Source organism: Somniosus microcephalus, unplaced genomic scaffold (assembly GCF_052327205.1).
Source record: "Somniosus microcephalus isolate GS21.2 unplaced genomic scaffold, FLI_Smic_1.0 unresolved_chr4, whole genome shotgun sequence".
NCBI lineage: Eukaryota > Metazoa > Chordata > Chondrichthyes > Squaliformes > Somniosidae > Somniosus > Somniosus microcephalus.
This window is the reverse complement of record NW_028225182.1, coordinates 33,437,977-33,453,602: the sequence shown is the minus strand read 5'-3', so window position 1 is coordinate 33,453,602 and position 15,626 is coordinate 33,437,977. Positions and strand designations below refer to the sequence as shown.

The 15,626-nt window shown below is 47.2% G+C and overlaps 1 protein-coding gene across 1 annotated transcript in view; it reads right to left on the bottom strand.

Moving 5' to 3' along the window:
* Positions 1-11,254, bottom strand: part of LOC147090488 (rhomboid-related protein 4-like) — a 64,519-nt gene extending 53,265 nt beyond the window's left edge. Inside the window, exon 1 of the mRNA XM_085977129.1 lies at positions 11,166-11,254. The gene's annotated coding sequence lies outside the window, so the exon portion shown is untranslated. The remainder of the gene's footprint in view (positions 1-11,165) is intronic.
* Positions 11,255-15,626: the final 4,372 nt, after the last annotated feature.

The following is a 15,626-nucleotide window of genomic DNA, read 5'->3' as shown; positions in this document are numbered from 1 at the left end:
TCAGGCTACACGGCCCCTGGGCCTGCTCCGCTACCCACAGGGCCATGTCCGATCCGAACCTAGACTCATGTCCAAATTCCTGCCCGCTCCCCATAACCCTTAATTCCCTTTACTTCTAGGAAACTGTCTATTTCTGTTTTAAATTTATGTAATGATGTAGCTTCTGCAGCTTTTTGGGGCAGCATATTCCATGGACCTACCACCCTCTGAGTGAAGTAGTTCCTCCTCATCTCAGTTTTGAAAGAGCAGCCCCTTATTCTAAGACTATGCCCCCTAGTTCCAATTTCACCCATCTTCGGGAACATCCTCCCCGCATCCACCCGATCCAACCCCTTCACAATCTTATATGTTTCAATAAGATCGCCTCTCATTCTTCTGAACTCCAATGAGTAGAGTCCCAATCTACTCAACCTCTCCTCATATGTCCATCCCCTCATCCCCGGGATTAACCGAGTGAACCTTCTTTGTACTGACTCGAGAGCAAGTATGTCTTTTCTTAAGTATGGACACCAAAACTGTATGCAGTATTCCAGGTGCGGTCTCACCAATACCTTGTACAACTGAAGCAATACCTCCCTATTTTTATATTCTATCCCCCTAGCAATGAAAGCCAACATTCCATTGGCCTTCTTAATCACTTGCTGCACCTGCATACTAACCTTTTGAGTTTCGTGCACCAGGACCCCAGATCCCTTTGTACTTCAGTACTTTCCAGTTTCTTGCCATTAAGATAATAACTTGCTCTACGATTTTTCCTGCCAAAGTGCATAACCTCACACTTTCCAGTGTTGTATTCCATCTGCCAAATCTCTGCCCACTTACTTAGCCTGTCTATGTCCCCTTGCAGGTTTTTTATGTCCTCCTCACTCACTACTTTCCCTCCCATCTTAGTATCATCTGCAAACTTTGATATGTTACACTCGGTCCCCTCCTCCAAATCGTTAATATAGATTGTAAAGAGTTGGGGACCCAGCACTGACCCCTGCGGAACACCACTAGTTACTGATTGCCAGTCTGAGAATGAACCATTTATCCCAACTCTCTGCCTTCTGTTAGATAGCCAATCCTCTATCCATGCCAGAATATTACCCCCAATCCCGTGATTTTTTATCTTAAGCAATAATCTTTTGTGTGGCACCTTGTCAAATGCCTTTTGGAAGTCTAAATACACTACGTCCACTGGTTCCCCTTTATCCACCTTATATGTTACTTCCTCAAAGAACTCCAGCAAATTTGTCAAACATGACTTCCTCTTCATAAAACCATGCTGACTTTGTCCTACTAAATTATGATTATCCAAATGTCCTGTTACTGTCTCCTTAATAATGGACTCCAAAATTTTACCTACCACAGATGTTAGGCTAACCGGTCTATAGTTTCCAGCCTTCTGTCTACTGCCCTTTTTAAATAAGGGTGTTACATTAGCAGTTTTCCAGTCTGCCTGGACCTTTGCTGAGTCCAGGGAGTTTTGGAAAATTATTACCAATGCATCCACAATCCCTACCGCCACTTCCCTCAAGACCCTAGGATGTAAGCCATCAGGTCCAGGTGATTTATCCGCCTTGAGTCCCATTATTTTACCGAGTACCACTTCCTTAGTGATTTTGATCGTGTTTAGCTCCTCCCCCCCTATAGCCCCCTGTTTGTCCAGTGTTGGGATATTCTTAGTGTCCTCTACTGTAAAGACTGATACAAAATATTCATTCAGTGTTTTTGCCATCTCCATATTTCCCACCATTAATTTCCCGGTCTCATCCTCTAAGGGACCAACATTTACTTTAGCCACCCTTTTTCTTTTTATATAACTATAAAAACTCTTACTATCTGTTTTTATATTTTTTGCTAATTTACTTTCATAATCTATCTTCCCTTTCTTAATCAATCTTTTTGTTATTTTTTGCTGTCTTTTAACGTTTTCCCAATCCTCTCTCCTCCCACTAGATTTGGCTACCTTATATGCCCTTGTTTTTAGTCGAATAGTATCCTTAATTTCTTTACTTAGCCATGGATGGCTGTCTTTTCTTTTACACCCTTTTCTTCTCAGTGGAATATATATTTTTTGGAAGTTGTAAAATAACTCCTTAAATGTACACCACTGATCATGTATCGTCTTCCCCTTTAATCTATTTTCCCAATCCACTCTACTCAATTCCGCTCTCAATTTTCCAGTCTAAGGGAACGGTTCCCAAATCGAGAGAGCTTTGGAAGATTACAGTTAGGGCATCTGCAATGTGCTCACATGGATTTACAAAAGGTAAATCGTGCTTGACTAATCTACTGGAATTTTTTGAGGGTGTAACTGGTAAAATAGATACGGGAGAACCAGTGGATGTGGTGTATTTGGACTTTCAGAAGGCTTTCGATAAGGTCCCGCCTAAGAGATTAGCGTGTAAAGTTAAGGCACATGGGATTGGGGGCAAGGTATTGACTTGGATAGAGAACTGGTTGGCAGACAGAAAGCAAAGAGTTGGAATAAACGGGTCTTTTTCCGAGTGGCAGGCAGTGACTAGTGGGGTACCGCAGGGATCGGTCCTTGGACCCCAGCTATTCACAATATATATTAATGATCTAGACGAGGGAACTAGATGTAATATCTCCAAGTTTGCAGACGACACAAAGCTGGGTGGGCGTGTGTGCTGTGAGGAGGATGCCGAGAAACTCCAGGATGATTTGGACAGGTTTGGGTGATTGGGCAGAAGCATGGCAGATGCAATATAACGTGGATAAATGTGAGATTATTCACTTTGGTGGCAAAAACAGGAAGGCAGATTATTATCTGAATGGCAATAGATTGGGAGAAGGGGAAGTGCAACGAGACCTGGGTGTCCTTGTGCACCAGTCGCTGAAGGTAAGCATGCAGGTGCAGCAGGCGGTTAAGAAGGCAAATGGTATGTTGGCCTTCGTAACGAGAGGGTTTGAGTACAGGAACAAGGATGTCTTGCTGCAGTTATACAGGGCCTTGGTGAGACCACATCTTGAGTATTGTGTGCAGTTTTGGTCGCCTTATCTGAAGAAGGATGTTCTTGCCATGGAAGGAGTTCAGCAAAGATTCACCAGGCTGATACCTGGGATGGCAGGAATGACGTATGAGGAGAGATTGGGTCGATTGGGCTTGTACTCGCTGGAGTTTAGAAGAATGAGAGGGGATCTCATTGAAACTTATAAAATTCTGACAGGACTGGACAGACTAGATGCAGGAAGGATGTTCCCGATTGTCGGGGAGTCCCGAACCAGGGGTCACAGTCTAAGGATAAGGGGTAGGCCATTTAGGACAGAGATGAGGAGGAATTTCTTCACCCAGAGAGTGGTGAACCTGTGGAATTCTCTACCACAGAAGGCTGTAGAGGACAATATATTAAATATATTCAAGAAGGAGTTGGATATATTTCTTAAGGCTAAAGGGATCAAGGGGTATGGGGAGAAAGCAGGGACCGGGTACTGAATTTGGATGATCAGCCATGATCACATTGAATGGCGGAGCAGGCTCGAGGGGCCGAATGGCTTACTCCTGCTCCTATCTTCTATGTCTATGTTTCTCACTTACTTCCTTTACAACCCTGGGATGGAAACCATCTGGTCCTTGGGATTTGTCACTCTTTAGTGCCATTATTTTCTTCATTACTGTTAACTTGCTTAGGTTAATTATGGTGAGACCCCTGTCCCTGATACACTATTAGTTTCCTTGGGGTGTCTGGCATGTTATCCTCGTCCTCTACTGTAAATACTGACGCAAAGTAAATATTCAACATGTCCGCCATTTCCTTATTTTAATTTATAATATCACCACTGTCAGTTTTTAAGGGGCTCACCTTTAACCACCCTCTTTTTCCTAATATAATTGTAAAAGTTTGTGTTGATTTTGATATCCCTTGCAAGTGTCTTTTCATTCTCTCTTTTTGTAGGTTTTACCATCTGTTTTGTTACCATTTGCTGTTCTTTGTACAGGAAACTTTCTGGTATCCGGCACTGACGGGACCGAGTTGGTGCCGTCCCATCAAAACTGCCGTAGAAACCAGCGCTAATGTTGAAACATACGGAGCTTTTCAGCTCCGTGTGAATCAACAAACCCTGTTGCTTAGCAACAGCTTCAAAACAGTCGGCCGCAGCTTAAAAGCATCTCTGTAGCTAAGCAACAGCTTCAGCTTGACCTTGCAGAGCCGGACTGGGAAAAAAAAAGCAACGAGAAGTAAAAAAAAACTTATAGGAGACGGCTCCTGAATTTTGCCGGTAGATAGAGCTTTCCGGACTTTTAACCTCCGGTTAAATGAAAGTTTCCTGTATCGCTCCCATTCGCCAGGATCTGTGCTATTTTTGTATACTTTTTCTTTTAGTTTTAATGTTGTCCCTTATCTCTTTAGTCGTCCATGGCTGTTTTTATTGGCAAGTGGAGCTCTTGCCCCTTAGGGGTATGAACTGGTTTTGTCTCACGTTAAATTCTTTTTTTGAACGCCTCCCACTGATCTTCTGTCGTTTTACCCATTAACAGATTTGCCCAGTTTACTGCGGACAGTCTCTGTCTCATAAGAACATACATGAGAAACAGGAGCAGGAGTCGGCCAATCGGCCCCTAAGCCTGCTCCGCCATTCAATAAGATCATGGCTGATCCAATCTTGGCCTCAACTCCACTTTCCCGCTCTCTCCCCGTACCCCTCGACTCCCCTGTAGTTCACATGTCTGTCAATCTCCGCCTTGAATATATTCACTGACTCCGTCTCCACAGCTCTCTGGGGTAGAGAATTCCAAAGATTCACGACCCTCTGAGAGAAGAAATTCCTCCTCATCTCCGTCTTATTCTGTCTCATCCCGTTGAAGTTGGCCTTACTAAATCTAGAATCTTAGCAGCTGTTTGTGTTTCTCCCTATCAAACACAACGTTGAGCTCAATCATATTATGTACTCCGTACTGCACTGGGAGTGTCGGCCTAGATTATGGGGGTGAATTTCCCCGGGCATCCTTGACGTCCGGCGGGAGACTGTGGAAACCCTGGAAAAATGGCGGACCAGCAGAAATTCATTCCTATCTGTTCAGGTCCTGGAGTGGGGCCAGAACCAACAACCCCTCTAGTCAATTCAATTCAATTCAATTCAAATCGCTTTATTGGCATGACAAGTTACATCTTATGTTGCCAAAGCATCGAAAAACATTCATGTTTGTTCACAAAAATACAGATCTATCCATACAGTGTATAAATAGATATATCCCTGAGTGTATAAATATACTTTCATATAATTTATATATACTCTTTTCTTATATTTAGTGGTTGTCCCTCTGTTTATGGCAAGCTGTAACATAGTGTGCCGCTAGTGTTACACAATTTCTCTCTTCCCCTAGTAGGTATGGGAGTTTTTGGTCGTCATTCAAATTTCTGAATTCCGGGCATATTTTTGTGAATTTTGGGTAGAAATTCTCCCTTATGCCCTGATATTTTCTACAAGCTGTGAGGAAGTGCATCTCTGTCTCCACCACTCCCTGACTGCAGTGAGAGCATATCCTGTCCTCTCTTGGTAGCTGGGTCTGCCTGTGTCTACCTTTTTCGATCGCCAGGCTATGTTCACTAAGTCTGTACATTGTCAAGGTTTTTCTCAGTTTGCTATCCTTTACCATGGTCAGGTAATCAGCCATGTTGTATTGTCTGTTTAGGGCCAAGTAGCAATTGAGTTTGCTTTGGGTTTTTGTTGTTTCTGCCCAATATGACAGATATTTTTCCTTTTGCTTAGCGACGATTGTGTTGGGTCGAATTCTTTGTGTTACGCTGTCACTGTCCTGGGGCTGGTTATTGTTAGTAGTGTCACTGACTCCATTCCCACTCCCTGGCAACTGTCTGAGGCTGAACCAGCCTGCTCGCAACCTTGGCATCCTACTTGACCCTGAGCTGAGCTTCCGACCCCATATCCTCTCCACCACCAAGACCGCTTACTTCCACCTCTGTAACGTCGCTCGTCTCCACCCCTGCCTCAGCTCACCTGCTGCTGAAACCATTATCCATATAGTTGTTACCTATAGACTAGACCATTCCAATGTTCTCCTGGCAGGCCTTCCACTTTCTACACTCCATAAACTCAATCTCATCCAAAACTCTGCTGCCCGTATCCTACAAGTGCCAGGCAATGACCATCTCCAAGAATCGAGACTCTAACCATCTCCCCTTGACATTCAATAGCATTACCATCACTGAATCCCTCACTATCAACATCCTGGGGGTTACCATTGATCAGAAACTGAACTGGACCAGCCATATAAATACTGTGGCTACAAGAGCAGGCCAGAGGCTGGGAATTCTGCGGCGAGTGTCTCACCTCCTGACTCCCCAAAGCCTTTCCACCATCTACAAGGCACAAGTCAGGAGTGTGATGGAATACTCTCCACTTGCCTGGATGAGTGCAGCTCCAACAACACTCAAGAAGCTCGACACCATTCAGGATAAAGCAGCCCACTTGATTGGCACCCCATCCACCACCTTCAACATTCACTCCCTCCACCACCGGCGCACCGTGGCTGCAGTGTGTACCATCTACAAGATGCACTGCAGCAACTCGCCAAAGCTCCTTCAACAGCACCTTCCAAACCCGCGACCTCTACCACTTAGAAGGACAAGGGCAGCAGACGCATGGGAACATCACCACCTACAAGTTCCCCTCCAAGCCACACACCATCCTGACTTGGACCTGTATCGCCGTTCCTTCACTGTCGCTGGGCCAAAATCCTGGAACTCCCTTCCTAACAGCATTGTGGGTGTACCTACACCATACGGACTGCAGTGGTTCAAGAAGGCGGCTCACCACCATCTTCTCAAGGGCAATTAGGGATGGGCACTAAATGCAGGCCTAGCCAGCGACGCCCACATCCCATCAATTAATAAAAAATAAAAAAATAAAAAATCGCACCGAGTCCTGTTCACCCATCATCCCCTGTGCTCGCTGGCCTACATTGGCTCCTGGCCTCAATTTTAAAATTCTCATCCTTGAGTTCAAATCCCTCCACGGCCTCGCTCCTCCCTATTTCTCCAACCCTCCGAGATCTCCGCGCTCCTCCAATTTTGGCCTCTTGCGCATCCCCGATTTCCATCGCTCCACCATTGGCGGCCGTGCCTTCAGCTGCCTGGGCCCCAAGCTCTGGAATTCCCTCCCTAAACCTCTCCGCCTTTAAGACGCTCCTTAAAACCTCCCTCTTTGAGCAAGCTTTTGGTCACCTGCCCTAATTTCTCCTTATGTGGCTCGGTGTTAAATTTTGTCTGATTATAATCCTTGGGAAGTTTTCATAGAATCATAGAATCATAGAAAGTGACAGCACGGAAGGAGGCCATTCGGCCCATCGTGTCCGCGCCGGCCAACAAAGAGCGATCCAGCCTAATCCCACTTCCCAGCTCTTGGTCCGTAGCCCTGCAGGTTACAGCATCCCAAGTGCACATCCAAGTACTATTTAAATGTGGTTAGGGTTCCTGCCTCTACCACCCTTTCAGGCAGTGAGTTCCAGACCCCCACAACCCTCTGGGTGAAGACATTTCCCCTCAAATCCCCTCTAAACCTTCCCCCAATTACTTTAAATCTGTGCCCCCTGGTTTTTGACCCCTCTGCTAAGGGAAATAGGTCCTTTCTATCCACTTTATCTAGGCCCCTCATAATTTTATACACCTTAATAAGGTCTCCCCTCAGCCTCCTCTGTTCCAAGGAAAACAGACCCAGCCTATCCAGTCTTTCCTCGTAGCTAAGATTCTCCACTCCCGGCAACATCCTTCTAAATCTCCTCTGTACCCTCTCTAGTGCAATCACATCTTTCCTGTAATGTGGTGACCAGAACTACACGCAGTACTCTAGCTGAGGCCTAACTAGTGTTTTATACAGTTGAAGCATAACCCCCCGACCCCTGCTCTTGTATTCTATGCCGCAGTTAATAAAGGCAAGCATTCCATATGCCTTCTTAACCACCTTATCTACCTGGCCTGCTACCTTCAGGGATCTGTGGACATGCACTCCAAGGTCCCTTTGTTCCTCTACAGTTCTCTGTGTCCTACCATTTAATGTGTATTCCCTTTCCTTGTTAGCCCTCCCCAAAAGCATTACCTCACACTTCTCCGGATTGAATTCCATTTGCCACTGTTCTGCCCACCTGACCAGTCCATTGATATAGAAACATAGAAACATAGAAGATAGGAGCAGGAGTAGGCCATTCGGCCCCTCGAGCCTGCTCCGCCATTCAATGAGATCATGGCTGATCATCCAAATTCAGTACCCTGTCCCTGCCTTCTCCCCATATCCCTTGATCCCTTTAGCCTTAAGAAATATATCCAACTCCTTCTTGAATATATTTAATGAACTGGCCTCCACCGCCCTCTGTGGCAGAGAATTCCACAGGTTCACCACTCTCTGGGTGAAGAAATTCCTCCTCATCTCTGTCCTAAATGGCTTACCCCTTATCCTTAGACTATGACCCCTGGTTCTGGACTCCCCAACCATCGGAAACATCCTTCCTGCATCTAGTCTGTCCAGGCCTGACAGAATTTTATAGGTTTCAATGAGATCCCCTCTCAATCTTCTAAACTCCAGTGAGTATAAGCCCAATTGACACAATCTCTCCTCATACGTCATTCCTGCCATCCCAGGTATCAGCCTGGTGAATCTTCGCTGCACTCCTTCCATTGATATCATCCTGCAGTCTGCAGCTTCCTTCTTCAGTATCAACCACACAGCCGATTTTACTAAGTTAAAGGCGTGATATCAATGCAAGTTGTTGTTGGCTTAGTGGTAAGACCACCGATACACGCAGAAGGAGCTCACACCCTGTTAGCAATGGTTCCATAACAAAGAGAGATACCATGGCCCCAGAGACACACGCGCACTTCCCAGCTGGGCAGAAGAGGGTGCAGGATAGTCAACTTACTTTCACTGGGAGCGTCAGCCTGGATTTTATACTCCCAAGTCCCTGGAGTGGGCGCTTGAACCCACGACCTATCTGGTGCGGAGGCCACAGAGGGCTACCCACTGAACCAGGGCTGACTCCGAGCTAATAAGTAGGAGCCTAGCTAACTAACTGTAGATCTTCTACCATTGCTGCCCTTGCTGTGATAGAAACATAGAAACACTGGAGCAGGAGTAGGCCATTCGGCCCTTCGAGCCGGCTCCGCCATTCAATATGATCATGGCTGATCCTCTGTCTCAATACCATATTCCCGCTCTCTCCCCATACCCCTTGATGCCTTTTGTGTCTAGAAATCTATCTATCTTCTTAAATATAGTCAGTGACTTGGCCTCCGCAGCCTTCTGTGGTAGAGAATTCCACAGGTTCACCACCCTCTGAGTGAAGAAATTTCTCATCTTAGTCCTAAATGTCCTACCCCGTATCCTGAGACTGTGACCCCTCGTTCTAGACTCCCCCAGCCAGGGGAAACATCCTCCCTGCATCCAGTCTGTCTAGCCCTGTCAGAATTTTATACGTTTCAATGAGATCCCCTCTCATTCTTCTAAACTCTAGTGAATACAGGCCTAGTCGACCCAATCTCTCCTCATACAACAGTCCTGCCATCCCAGGAATCAGTCTGGTGAACCTTCGCTGCACTCCCTCTATGGCAAGTATATCCTTTCTTAGGTAAGTGGACCAAAACTGCACACAGTACTCCAGGTGTGGTCTCACCAAGGCCCTGTATAACTGTAGTAAGACATCCTTGCTCCTGTACTCAAATCCTCTTGCAATGAAGGCCAACATACCATTTGCCTTCTTAACTGCTTGCTGCACCTGCGTGTTTGCTTTCAGTGACTGGTGTACAAGGACACCCAGATCCCTCTGTACATCAACATTTCCCAATCTATCACCATTTAAATAATACTCTGCCTTTCTATTTTTCCTACCAAAGTGGATAACTTCACATTTATCCACGTTATACTGCATCTGCCATGTATTCGCCCACTCACTCAACTTGTCTAAATCAGCTATCTCCGCACAGACCGGCCGGTGTACTTTGCTGCTTGTTAATGGCTGCTTGCCAACTTACCTGCTGCAATTCCTCCCTCAGCCAGCAGGGGCAGGGCTGGTTGTCTTTACTAATGATCTCTGCTGACCATTGTGTCATTGGCATCATAATGCTTTGCTGGTACCATTATTATATAAGCATATAAGCCCATCCCTCTCTTATAAAAGTCTACCGTATCTGTCGCGCACCTAAAGTGTCACCCGTGCGAAGCCTGCGTCGCACTCATTCCCGATCGGCTCCAATCTTCGTTGTGTCAGCCGTGGCTCACTGGGTCGCCCAGTCCGGAGGTGAGTGGGTTCAAGCCCCACTCTAGCGACGTGAGCACCAGAAATCTAGGCTGACGCTCCCAGTGCGGTGCTGAGACGGAGCGCTGCGCTGTCGGAGGTGCCGCCTTTCGGATGAGACGTTAAAGCCAAGGCCTCCCCCCCGTCTGCTCTCTCGGGCGGACGTTAAAGATCCCATTTCAAAGAAGAGCCAGGGGGTTTGTGCCTCAAAAAAAAAAACCTGATGATCCGGTCATTATCGCATTGCTCTTTGTGGGAGCTTGCTGTGCGCAAATTGGCTGCTGCGTTTCCCCCACATTACAACAGTGACTCCACTTCAAAAAAAAAGTACTTCCTTGGTTGTGAAACGCTTTGGGACGTCCGGTGGTTGTGAAAGGCGCTGTGGAAATGCAAATATTTCTTTTAACTCAACAGATGGGGACTCTACCACTGAACAAGGAGCATGTTTATATATAAAAACAAAAAAAGGGGAAGCCAGTCATTTCTTGCTGGTTTTGCTGACCTAGTTAACCTGGCTTCTCCTTCGGGCAGAGGAGCCGGGGGTTTACAAGCAACCGCCAATCTAGCGACAAACGTCCTCCAACGACAATCGGCCTCCAAATGGGCCTTCGGATGAGCTATTGTGGCAGCAGTTAGAGTTCTGCAGCCTTAAAGGAACAGGCCACCTTAAACACAGTTCGCAGCAGCAGGCAATCGGATTCCCCCCCCCCCCCCCCGGCCCCTTTTATGCTAATTCGGTAAGAGTTATCAATAGGTAAACGCACCCTCGTTATCACACAGTGCGTTACACTACATAATGCTCATGTCGTAATAGGACCGCACATCCTCAACTCATCGAGAGCGTTGCCACGGGAGGTCGGCCAGCGGAGAAATAGTTCCGGGTTCGCCTGAGTGATTGGAATTTTTGGATTATTACCTTGCTTTGCTTCTGGGAATTATGACTTCTTTGGGAACAACTGAATTTCTCCTCGACATCTATAGCTCGCTTGTGTCTGCTCATGGGATTTGAAGGTGCCCCAAGCCTGGGCCTACCTCCCCCGTAATGATGTGGCACAATGGAGGATGATGTCACCTGTTTGTTAGCTCACTTGTGATGTTTCATGAAGTAAATCAGCATTTTTTTTTTTACCTCTCTCAAATTCTGGCCTCTTGCGCATCCCCCCGATTTTCCGCCGCTCCACCATTGGCGGCCGCGCCAGACCCCTAAGCTCTGGAATTCCCTCCCTAAACCTCTCCGCCTCTCTCTCCTTTCTCCTCCTTTAGGACGCTCCTTGAAACCTACCTCTCTGGCTCAGCGTTTGGTCACCTGCCCCTAATATCTCCTTATGTGGCTCGGTGTCAAATCTTTGTTTCCACTGCTGCGGTGAAGCGCCCCGAGGACTGTTACTACGTTGCTGGCGCAATATAAATGCGAGTTGTTGCTCGTGTCTCCTCTCTGTGTTGGCCTCTGACTGAGTTTGGTGTAGTCTCAGCCTGGTTCCTTGAGGGCGTTGGAGCCCACTGCACAGGTGGCGGGTACAATTCAGTGTCAACATGCGGCCGAATTGTGGGTTTTCTCACGCACAGACGCTTTAGAAAACATAGAAGGTAGGAGCAGGAGTAGGCCATTCGGCCCCTCGAGCCTGCTCCGCCATTTAATGAGATCATGGCCGATCATCCAAATCCCTGCTTTCTCCCCATATCCCTTGATCCCTTTAGCCTTAAGAAATATATCCAACTCCTTCTTGAATATATTTAATGAAATTCCGGTCGGAGGCTTCCCGCGGGTGTAAGCCTCCGACCTGCACTTACCTAGCGCGCCGGCCATTGAGCTGTGGGCCCGCGTGGGATTCTGATCCTGGGCCTCCTCCAACTGCCGGCGCGCAGTGCTTGCGTATCTCAGGGGCGCAGTTAGTTCGATGCGTTCCCTGGGATCACGTGGGCCATAGAGTGCCAATGGTAGCAGGGAATGCTTCATAAGTTTGACAGGAAGAGCTGTCAAACCTATAAATACTATAAGCCCCAAAACGTAACTAAAACTTCAAATAAATTTTTGAAAAAACATCACATTTTTAAAATAACTAAAAATTACATGAAATAACTATTTTAAAAAATAATTTAAAATTTTGAAAAAATTAAGTACATTTTCTAACGGGGCTAAAAATAAACTTACCTTTCTTTAAAGTATTTAAAAATAATAAACCTGTGGAAAAATGTTTTAATTTTAATTCATTCACCACTTACCTTGTTAAAAGCAGGCCTTGCGCCTGCTTTTTAAAAGTGTAACTGCTGGAGACTTACCCTCCCGGAAAAACCTGGGAAAAAAACGTAAGTTCTACGCACACGCGCCGCCTCTCCGGCGCACGCGTTCCACCTGTCAACCCCTTCTTTCAAGGGAACGGAAGTTCCGGTTTCCCGCGCATGCGCAGTGCATGCAGGAAACCGGCACTTTCGTTGGGCCTACGCGTGAGTACCCAGCGCGTACTCACCCGTGGGGACCCGAATTCCTAAGCCAAATGAATTGGCCTCAACTGCTTTGTGTGGCAGAGAATTCCACAGGTTCACCACTCTCTGGGTGAAGAAATTCCTCCTCATCTCAGTCCTAAATGGCTTACCCCTTATCCTTAGACTGTGACCCCTGGTTCTGGACTCCCCCGCCATTGGGAACATCCTTCCTGCATCTAGTCTGTCTAGTCCTGTTAGAATTTTATAAGTTTCAATGAGATCCCCTCTCATTCTTCTAAACTCTAGTGAATACAAGCCCAATCGACCCATACATCATTCCTGCCATCCCAGGTATGCCACCATTGTCGGGTTTCAGTCCCGCCTCCATCGACATCCGACCAACCCACGCTATTTTCCCTTGATTGACCTTGTTAAGCCTGCCCAGCGGGCTTAGCAGGCCAATTAAGAAAAAGTCGGTTACTGGTGACGTCAGCGAGTGACGTTTCATCTGTCAAGAGCTTTTGACAGATGAATTGTCATCGTTTGAGAGCTCCGTGAAGCTGTCAAACACTGACAATCTGTCTTCTAAGTTGAGTCCTGGGACACAGGCTTACTTAGAGATCTATCCTGAGCAGAAAACAGAAGGCTGATGCATTTGAGAATGCCGCGGCCATTCTGCTCTCTCTGCCGGTGAGATGAGGGACTCCCGAGACCTGAAGGGTTGAAGCCTGGAGGAAGAAGCAAAGGTAAGTAAAGCTTTCAAAACACTTTAGACTCACCTCACACACTTACCTCTCCACACATGCACCCATCACTCACCTGTACACCGGACATCTCGGCCCCTCCGACCCCCGCAGACCCACGGCTCGCCTCGCTGACCCTGGCGAGGTTCGGCGCCGTCGGGAAGCCCACACTTTAGGTGGCAAAATAGGGATTCTCCAAAAATTGGCACTAACCCCCTTCCCGCCTCGAGGAGGCAGCTCCCGGCGCGGGTCGGGTACCCGCCTCCTGGGAAGATGGCACGGAGGCAGGTTGGGGGCGGGATGGGCACCCGCCCCCCAGATTCTGCCATTTTCCCGGCAGTCCCAGGAAACAGAGAGTAGTGGTGAACGGTTGTTTTTCGGACGGGAGGAAGGTACACAGTGGGGTTCCCCAGGGGTCGGTACTAGGACCACTGCTTTTCTTGATGTATATTAATGACTTGGATGTGGGTGTACAGGGCACAATTTCAAAATTTGCAGATGACACAAAACTTGGAAGTACAGTGAACAGTGAGGAGGATAGTGATAGACTTCAAGAGGACAGACTGTCTGGTGGAATGGGTGGACACGTGGCAGATGAAATTTAACGCAGAAATGTGTGAAGTGATACATTCTGGTAGGAAGAACGAGGAGAGGAAATATAAACTAAAGGGTACAATTCTAAAGGGGGTGCAGGAACAGAGAGACCTGGGGGTATATGTGCACAAATCATTGAAGGTGGCAGGGCAGGTTGAGAAAGCGGTTAAAAAAACTTACGGGATCCTGGGCTTCATGAATCGAGGTATAGAGTACAAAAGTAAGAAAGTTATGATGAACCTGTACAAAACACTGGTTCGGCCTCAACTGGAGTATTGTGTCCAATTCTGGGCACCGCACTTTAGGGAGGATGTGAAGGCCTCAGAGAGGGTGCAGAAAAGATTTACGAGAATGGTTCCAGGGGATGAGGGACTTCAGTTATGTGGATAGACTGGAGAAGCTGGGGTTGTTCTCCTTGGAGCAGAGAAGGTTGAGAGGAGATTTGATAGAGGAGTTCAAAATCATGAGGGGTCGGGACAGAGTAGATAGAAACTGTTCCCATTGGCGGAAGGGTCGAGAACCAGAGGACACAGATTTAAGGTGATTGGCGGAAGAACGAAAGGCGACATGAGGAAAAACTTTTTTACGCAGCGAGTGGTGAAGATCTGGAATGCGCTGCCCGAGAGGGCGGTGGAGGCAGATTCAGCCATGGTGTTCAAAAGGGAATTGGATAAGTATCTGAAGGAAGAAAATTGCAGGGCTACGGGGAAAGGGCGGGGGAGTGGGACTAGTTGAAGTGCTCTTGCAGAGAGCCGGCACGGGCTCGACAGGCCGAATGGCCTCCTTCTGTGCTGTAACCATTCTATGATTCCACGTTGCCCATCGCCCACTCTGGTTCTTTTGCCAATTACCTTAAATCTGTGCCCTCTGGTTACCGACCCTCCTGCCACTGGAAACAGTTTCTCCCTAGCTACTCTGTCAAAACCCCTTGCAATTTTGAACGCCTCCATTAAACCTCCCCTTAACCTTCCCTGCTCGGAGGAGAACAGTCGCAGCTTCTCCAGTCTCTCCACGTCACTGAAGTCTCCATTTATCAAGACCCAGAAGCCCTTGATTATAATGAATCATAGAAATTTACGGCACAGAAGGAGGCCGTTCGGCCCATCGTGTCTGTGCCGGCCGAAAAAGAGCTATCCAGCCTAATCCCACTTTCCAGCTCTTGGTCCGTAGCCCTGCAGGTTACGGCACTTCAAGTGCATATCCAAGTACTTTTTAAATGCGATGAGGGTTTCTGCCTCTCCCGCCCTTTCAGGCAGTGAGTTCCAGACCCCCACCACCCTCTGGGTGAAGAAAGTTCCCCTCAACTCCCCTCTAATCCTTCTACCAATTACTTTCAATCTATGCCCTCTGGTTATGCACCCCAGGTATAACACCCACCCTCCAGTTTAGAGTGCGAGTTTCAGGAAAGTTTTTGTACCTGTGTGCAATGAACTCCCCTCCAGTTTTGACCTGGTTGGCTGCTGTCACTCGGACTATGTTAAGTGGTTAAGTATGCTGAGGAGAGATTTCTTCACTCAAAAGGGTGTTGAATCTTTGGGATTCTCTATCCCGGAGAGCGGTGGAGGCTCGATCGTTGTGTATATTCTGTAAGAAGTCACACAACACCAGGTTATAGT